The following is a 7,229-nucleotide window of genomic DNA, read 5'->3' on the forward strand; positions in this document are numbered from 1 at the left end:
AAAGGTCTTCACCAACCCCACATCAGATACAATTCTGATCTCCAAAATATACAAAGAACTCAATAAATTGGTCATCAAAAGAACAAATGATCCAATAAAAAATGGAATGCAGACCTAAACAGAGAACTCTCAACAGAGGAATCTTAAATGGCTGAAAGACACTTACGGAAATGTTCAACATCCTTAGTCTTCAGAGAAATGCAAATCAAAACAACTATGAGATTCCATCTTACACCTGTAAGAATGGCCAAGATCAAAAACACTGATGACAACTTATGCTGGAGAGGTTGTGGAGTAAAGGGAACACTCCTACATTGCTGGTGGGAGTGCAAGCTGGTACAGCCCCTTTGGATATCAGTGTGGCAATTTCTCAGAAAATTAGGAAATAACCTTCCTCAAGACCCAGCAATTTCACTTTTGGGTACATACCCAAAGGATGCTTAATCATGCCACAAGGACACGTGCTCAACTATGTTCATAGCAGCTTTGTTTGTCATAGCCAGAAACTGGAAACAACTTAAATGTCCCTTGACCGAAGAATGGATAAGAAAAATGTGGTACATTTACACAATGAAGTACTACACAGCAGAAAAAAATAATGACAGCTTGAAATTTGCAGGCAAATTGATGGAGCTAAAAAACATCATTTTGAGTGAAGTAACCCAGACCCAGAAAGACAATTATCATATGTACTCATTAATAAGTGGTTTTTAAACATAAAGCAAAGAAAACCAGCCTACAAATCACAATCCCAGAGAACCTAGACAACAATGAGGACTCAGAGAGACACACATGGACCTAATATACATGGGAAGTAGAAAAAGACAAGCTCTCCTGAGTAAATTGGGAGCATGAGGATCCTAGGAGAGACTTGAAGTGGAGGGGAGAGACAGGGAGGGGAGCAGAGAAAAATGTAGAGCTCAATAAATATTTGCTGTTCTTGCAGAAGATCCCAGCACCTACAAGACAACTCATAAACTATCCAGAACTCCAGTTCCAGGGGATTCAGAGACTCTTCAGACCTCCATGGGCACCAGCAACCTACACAGTGCACAGATACTTATGCAGACCAAACACTCATATGCATAAAATTAAATTAAATAAGTAAATAGAAATGTAAAACTCTTAGGGGGTAGAGAGATGGCTCAGAAGTTAAGAGCACATACTGCTCTTGTAGAGAACCTTAATTCAGTTCCTACCATTCATGTTGGACAGCTTACAACTGCCTGTAACTCCAGCTCTGGAGGTAGGAGACCATGGGAGTTCCAATGCTCTGGCTTCTGCAGATACCTGCACTTATATCTGCACATACTCAAATACACACACACACACACACACACACACACACACGGGGTAGGGGAGGAGGAGAGAGAAGAGAGAGAGAGGAAGAAAGAGGTGCACAGCATGTGCATAATTAAATATAAAAATAAATCTTTTTTAAATGAGATTCTCCCTAGCCTCTTAATCAAGACATATAAAAGTAGTTTAAGGGGCTGGAGAGATGACTCAGCGGTTAAGAGCACTGACTGCTCTTCCAGAGGTTTTGGGTTCAATTTCCAGCAGCCACATGGTAGCTCACAACTGTCTGTGACTCCAAGATCTGACACCCTAAAATGCACCAGCCAGTTCTCCTCCAAGCCCAACCTGAGTGAATCTGCCTCACCACATCCATCAGGCCTTTCTCCTGTCTCCAGTTTTCTCAATAATAATGACAACAAAAAGTCCCATGTATTGTACATTACCACGTGTGTCCACCAAACATCATTCTCCCAGCTCCTGGCAGGTACATAGTCTCATTCTTTTTCGCTACACAAAGAGAGGAAGACACCCACCTAGAGGTTAAATGATGATGTACTCAGAGTTACAGAGCTGGCAGGCCATGGAGGGAGGCTCTGATCCCAGGCAGCCTGGCGCTGGCTCTAGGACCAGATACTTCCAGACGCTCACAGTCAGCCTTGGATACCTCCCTGGTTCCAGAAACACACTCTGTCCTACAACTTCTTGGGGCCTGCCCCAGGCCATGGATGGTGCCTCTGAGACCTGCCTTTGTTGTTCTGTGGTCACCACTTACAAAACTGAAGATCCCAGCCCTGTCTGCCCTCCACCCATGCCAATTCCGAACGTCGTACCTTCAGCTAGATTTTTGTTTCTTTTTCCTTTTCTTTTTTTGGCTCTTGACAAGTGGAAAAAGTATCATTCTTAGAAATAGTGTGTGTGTGTGTGTGTGTGTGTGTGTGTGTGTGTGTGTTTCCTTAGCCATAGAAATAAAATGACATACTTGGCTCTTTCCCTAATTCCCAGTTGTATAACACTGGACGAGACAAGGAGCTGGACAGAAACGTAAGGAGGTGGCCACAGTCTCCTGCCCACCCTGCCCCCTCCCACCACAGGCCACACAGCAAAACCCTCTGTAGCCGGATCCCTTCCCCTTCCCTTCTGCAAGAAATGACTGCTGTGGCCTCCCAGCCAACCTGGAAAATGTGGCATTCCTGCCCACCTTCCAGCCTCATCACCCACAGTGCCCTGGCAGAAGCCCCTTTTTCCAGACAAACCAGGCTCCTCATTGATCTCAGCACATGGTTCAAGCTTTCCTACCTCTGCCTCCCAGAGGCGTCCGCCCCTCCTCTCCATGGATACAGACCTATCACCCTACAAAGGCCTTGCTGGAGACAAGCACCTGCCTGAGAACTCACTGCAGAGTGCCAGGCGCTGGGACAGAGTGCCCAGCTCCAAAGATGGAAAGATGACTATAAGCTGTAAATGATGGCAACATAGCCATATCCTTCTGCTCAGATGCAACCCCTCCAGCGCCCTCCTCCCACATGGGGCACCATGATAGCCTCCAGCAGTGATGCTTGCTCAGAACAAGTACTTTCTCTCTCTTCTGTTGCCATCCTCACTTAGAGAAGGTAATGCTGCCAAGGCATCAAAGCATTAAGCCATGCCTACCTCCTCCTCCAGGGAAGCCTCCAAAACCTAGTCTTCTAAACCCTAGGTCCGTGGGCCTCTCCCTCGGCATCCATTTGTCAAATCTCATTGACTTACTTACTCCACTGGTCCTGCGACCTAAGGGGTCTTCGCTCTGTAACCTGATCTTCCTCCTGTCCCAGGGTGGCACACTGCAGCAAGCCGCAGAAGCACCTGAGTGCTGCGAGGTGTGTGCAGGGCAGTGGAAGCTGCAGCAAGTCCCAGTCGAGCCAGAAAGGCCCCAGTGTTCACCGCACGCATTGTGCTGAGCATTCCTATGGTAGGGGAAGATGGTTTTTCACTTTCCTACTTGGCCCAAAAGCATTCTCTTGGGTAGCTTTCAAATGTCTTTTTAGTACTTTGAGTGTGGGCTGCTTGAGAGACAGACAGTGCAGCAGGCAGATGTAGCTTCAACCAGCAAATTTCCTCACTTGGACTGGGGTGCAGCCCATTGGCACAATCCTTGTTTAGCGAGGGCAGGACCCTGGGTGCCATCACAAACACCACACAAAAAAATATTAATTAATTAATTAATTAAAATTATCTCTCCACTTACTGCCTAGAAATTAAGATGATGAATATTTTTCATTAATTACTTTAGATTTAAAATAATTTGAAGGCCAAAAAGAAAAATCTGGCCGGTGGTGACACATGCCTTTAATCCCAGCACTCGAGAGGCAAAGGATCTCTGTGAGTTCGAGGCCAGCCTGGTCTACAAGAGCTAGTTCCAGGACATGTTCCACAGCTACAGAGAAAACCTATCTTGAAAAACCAAAATAATAATAATAATAATAATAATAATAATAAGAAGAAGAAGAAGAAGAAGAAGAAGAAGAAGAAGAAGAAGAAGAAGAAGAAGAAGAAGAAGAGAAAGAAGGTGGCTGAGAAGATGGTTCAGTGGGCAAGAGCACCTGCTAAGAAAACATAAGGACCTGAGTTTGGATCCCCAACACCTACATAAAATTCTGGACATGGCTATGGGCACCTAAGGGACAAAGGCTGAAGGATCACTAGAGCTTGGGGACAGAGAAAATGGCAAGTTCCAGTTTCAATGAAAGGCTCTGTGCCAGAGGACTAAGACAGAGAATGGTAAAGCAGGGTACCCTCAACCCTCCTCAGGTCTCCACAGGGAACACTACTAGTAGTGGTGGTAGCAGCAGTAATTTGTGGACTGGGAAGATGGCTCAGTCATAAATATGCTTGCCACACCAGCATGTATATCTGGGTTCAGATCCCAGGACCTATGCAAAAACCCAGACGCGAGCACAGCCCTGTAATCCCATCCCAGGGAAGATGCAGGTAGAACTACTGCCCAACCAAGTTAGCCAAACTGGTGAGCTCCAGACCAATGAAGGCCTTATCTTAAAAGATAATATTAATATTGCAGTGGAGAAAGGGTCAAATAAGTGGAAGGTGGTGTTCTTTATGAGGAACATTTAGGAGGTGAAGGCTAAATGAAGCTCTCATTCTGACAGGTGCAGAAAAGAGGACAGCATCATGGAAAGATGAGAGTCAAGGGTGAGAGTCAATCTGTCTCATATTCTTGAACTAATAACTTGACTTTGTTAGAATGTTAGCTCTCCAAAGGGGGTTAATTCTCCTCCTGCCTCCAAAAGGATGATTTGTGCCGGGGAGAGGTACCAAGGGCTTTCGCTATTGTAGAGTGGTGGCATCATTCATGAGGCAGAGTATGATTTGGCCCTAGCTCACCAAGGTTGTCTCCTATAAAACTCCCAGAAGGAGACCTTAAGGACGCGGCAGAGTGGTGTGTCCTGTCTACTCAGCCAGTTACTTTCAAAGCCACACAGGGTGGGTGCAGAGCTTCACCTGGCTCCACATCAGAAGGGCAGGTGTCTTGGCTCAAGGATTCACCATCCTTTGTAGACTTGTGCTCGCAACGATCTCCCCTGGGACTTATAAGCAGGGAAGGCTCAAGACTCATCTAACTGAGCTGAGGCCACACCAAGGCTTTCTCAGGAATGGAGGAATGCCTGTTGCTCCCCGCCAAATACCTATAAAGGCCATGGATCCAGGAAAAACTTTACATGGGTGAACTCAAAACCCAAAGACTAAGCATTGGAAAGAAGCAGGACCTCTTCCAAGAGTGTCAAGAAAGAAGTCCTTGTGGAAGGTGGAAAGCTGCAGAGGATCACAAATGTCATCACTTCTACACTCTCAATTATTGTTGCGAGAAGGAATAGAGAAATTCACCGCCTCCTTACAAAAGGAAGTATATACTCTGGTGGCCATCGACTGACTCACCCTGGGAAATAGGGCTGCAGAAAACATCTCTTTAAACATTCTAGTGACTTCCTTCCTCAAGTCTGAGAGGGAAACACTAAACACAGAGCTGCAATAAAAGCAATGTATTAGAGAGCTTTTCGTTACTATAACAAATACCTGAGATGATTAACTTACAAAGAAAACAACCTCTTTTGGCTTGTAGTACCAGAAGTCTCCATCCATGGTCCACTGACTGTGTTTGTTGGTTTGGGCAGTAATTCTCCATCTATGTTTAAAAGGGGGGTACCTGTCCAATATGCAACCACAGGTCCAACCCTTCTGAATAGAACAAACCCTTGACTGGTACAATCCAGAGGTCATCAGGATCCCAGGGCCACAGACCATCTAACCCTGCCTTGCAAAATTAAACGGCTCTCAGGAAAGTGGAGGATAAGGTAACAAAAGCAATGAGTAGAGAATTCACATACTCTTTGAAACTGTTCCCATAAAGTTAATTTTTCCAGACAACACAGTCTATAACCTCCAGCACTCATGAGGCAGAGGGAGCCTGTAAGTCCAAGGCCAGCCTAGTGATAACTTTTCTTAAAAATCAAGGGACTAGAGAGTTGGCTCAGCACTAAAGAGCACACAGGGCTCTTACAGGGAATTGGGGTTTGGCTCCCAGCACCCACTCTGATAGCTGACAACCATTTGTAAGTCCAGTTCCAGGGAATCTGATTCCTTCGTCTGTCCCCTGCTGACACTACACTCATGAACACACACACACACACACACACACACACACACACAGACACACACTTAAAAATAAGAATAATTACGATGTTCTCCTTAAAAGGTATTTTTAAAAAGACAAAAATTCAAGGACTAGGGATGCCGTCCCATGTCAGAGCACTTGCCTAGCATCCTCAAAGCCCTAAACTTGATGCCCAGCACCGAAAAACAGCAATAGTTTTTAACGAGTTCAGAACTGCAGCTCCTGCTTTTAAAACCTCTGAGGTTGGGGCTGGAGAGATGGCTCAGTGGTTAAGAGCACTGGTTCCTCTTCCAGAGGTCCTGAGTTCAATTCCCAGCAACCACATGGTGGCTCACAACCATCTGTAATGAGATCTGGCGCCCTCCTCTGGCGTGGGAGCATACACAGAGGCAGAATGTTGCATACATAATAAATAAATAAATCTTAAAAAAAAAAAAAACCTCGGCTTTGCAGACGCCGCTGTCCCCTCTCACCGCTTGCTGCAGCCATGGTCAACCCCACCATGTTCTTCGACATCGCGGCCGATGGCGAGCCCTTGGGCCGCGTCTCCTTCGAGCTGTTTGCAGACAAAGTTCCAAAGACAGCAGAAAACTTTCGTGCTCTGAGCACTGGGGAGAAAGGATTTGGATATAAGGGTTCTTCCTTTCACAGGATTATTCCAGGATTCATGTGCCAGGGTGGTGACTTCACACGCCATAATGGCACTGGCGGCAGATCCATCTACGGAGAAAAATTTGAGGATGAGAACTTCATCCTGAAGCATACAGGTCCTGGCATCTTGTCCATGGCAAATGCTGGACCAAACACAAACGGTTCCCAGTTTTTTATCTGCACCACCAAGACTGAGTGGCTGGATGGCAAACATGTGGTCTTTGGGAAGGTGAAAGAAGGCATGAACATTGTGGAAGCCATGGAGCGTTTTGGGTCCAGGAATGGCAAGACCAGCAAGAAGATCACCATTTCCGACTGTGGACAACTCTAATTCTTTTGACTTGCGGGCTTCTTACCCACCAGACCATTCCTTCTGTAGCTCAGGAGAGCAGCCCAGCCCCATCTGCTCGCAGTACCCTGTAATCTCTGCTCTCACTGAAGTCCTTTGGGCTCCATATTCTCCTCATTCCCCTTCAAGTCTAGCTGGATTGCAGAGTTAAGTTTATGATTATGAATAAAAACTAAGTAAGAAAAAAAAAACCTCTGAGGTTTAGCTGATCATGAACTAAGCAAAGGTGGATTTGGAGCTCTTTGTTGTAGATGCAAAATAAAA

At 45.7% G+C, this 7,229-nt stretch overlaps 1 pseudogene; it reads left to right on the forward strand.

Moving 5' to 3' along the window:
• The first annotated feature begins 6,415 nt into the window (after positions 1-6,415).
• On the forward strand, positions 6,416-7,025 carry LOC142834082 (peptidyl-prolyl cis-trans isomerase A pseudogene; annotated as a pseudogene).
• The last annotated feature ends 204 nt before the right edge of the window (positions 7,026-7,229 follow it).

This window comes from Microtus pennsylvanicus, chromosome 13 (genome assembly GCF_037038515.1).
Source record: "Microtus pennsylvanicus isolate mMicPen1 chromosome 13, mMicPen1.hap1, whole genome shotgun sequence".
Taxonomy (NCBI): domain Eukaryota; kingdom Metazoa; phylum Chordata; class Mammalia; order Rodentia; family Cricetidae; genus Microtus; species Microtus pennsylvanicus.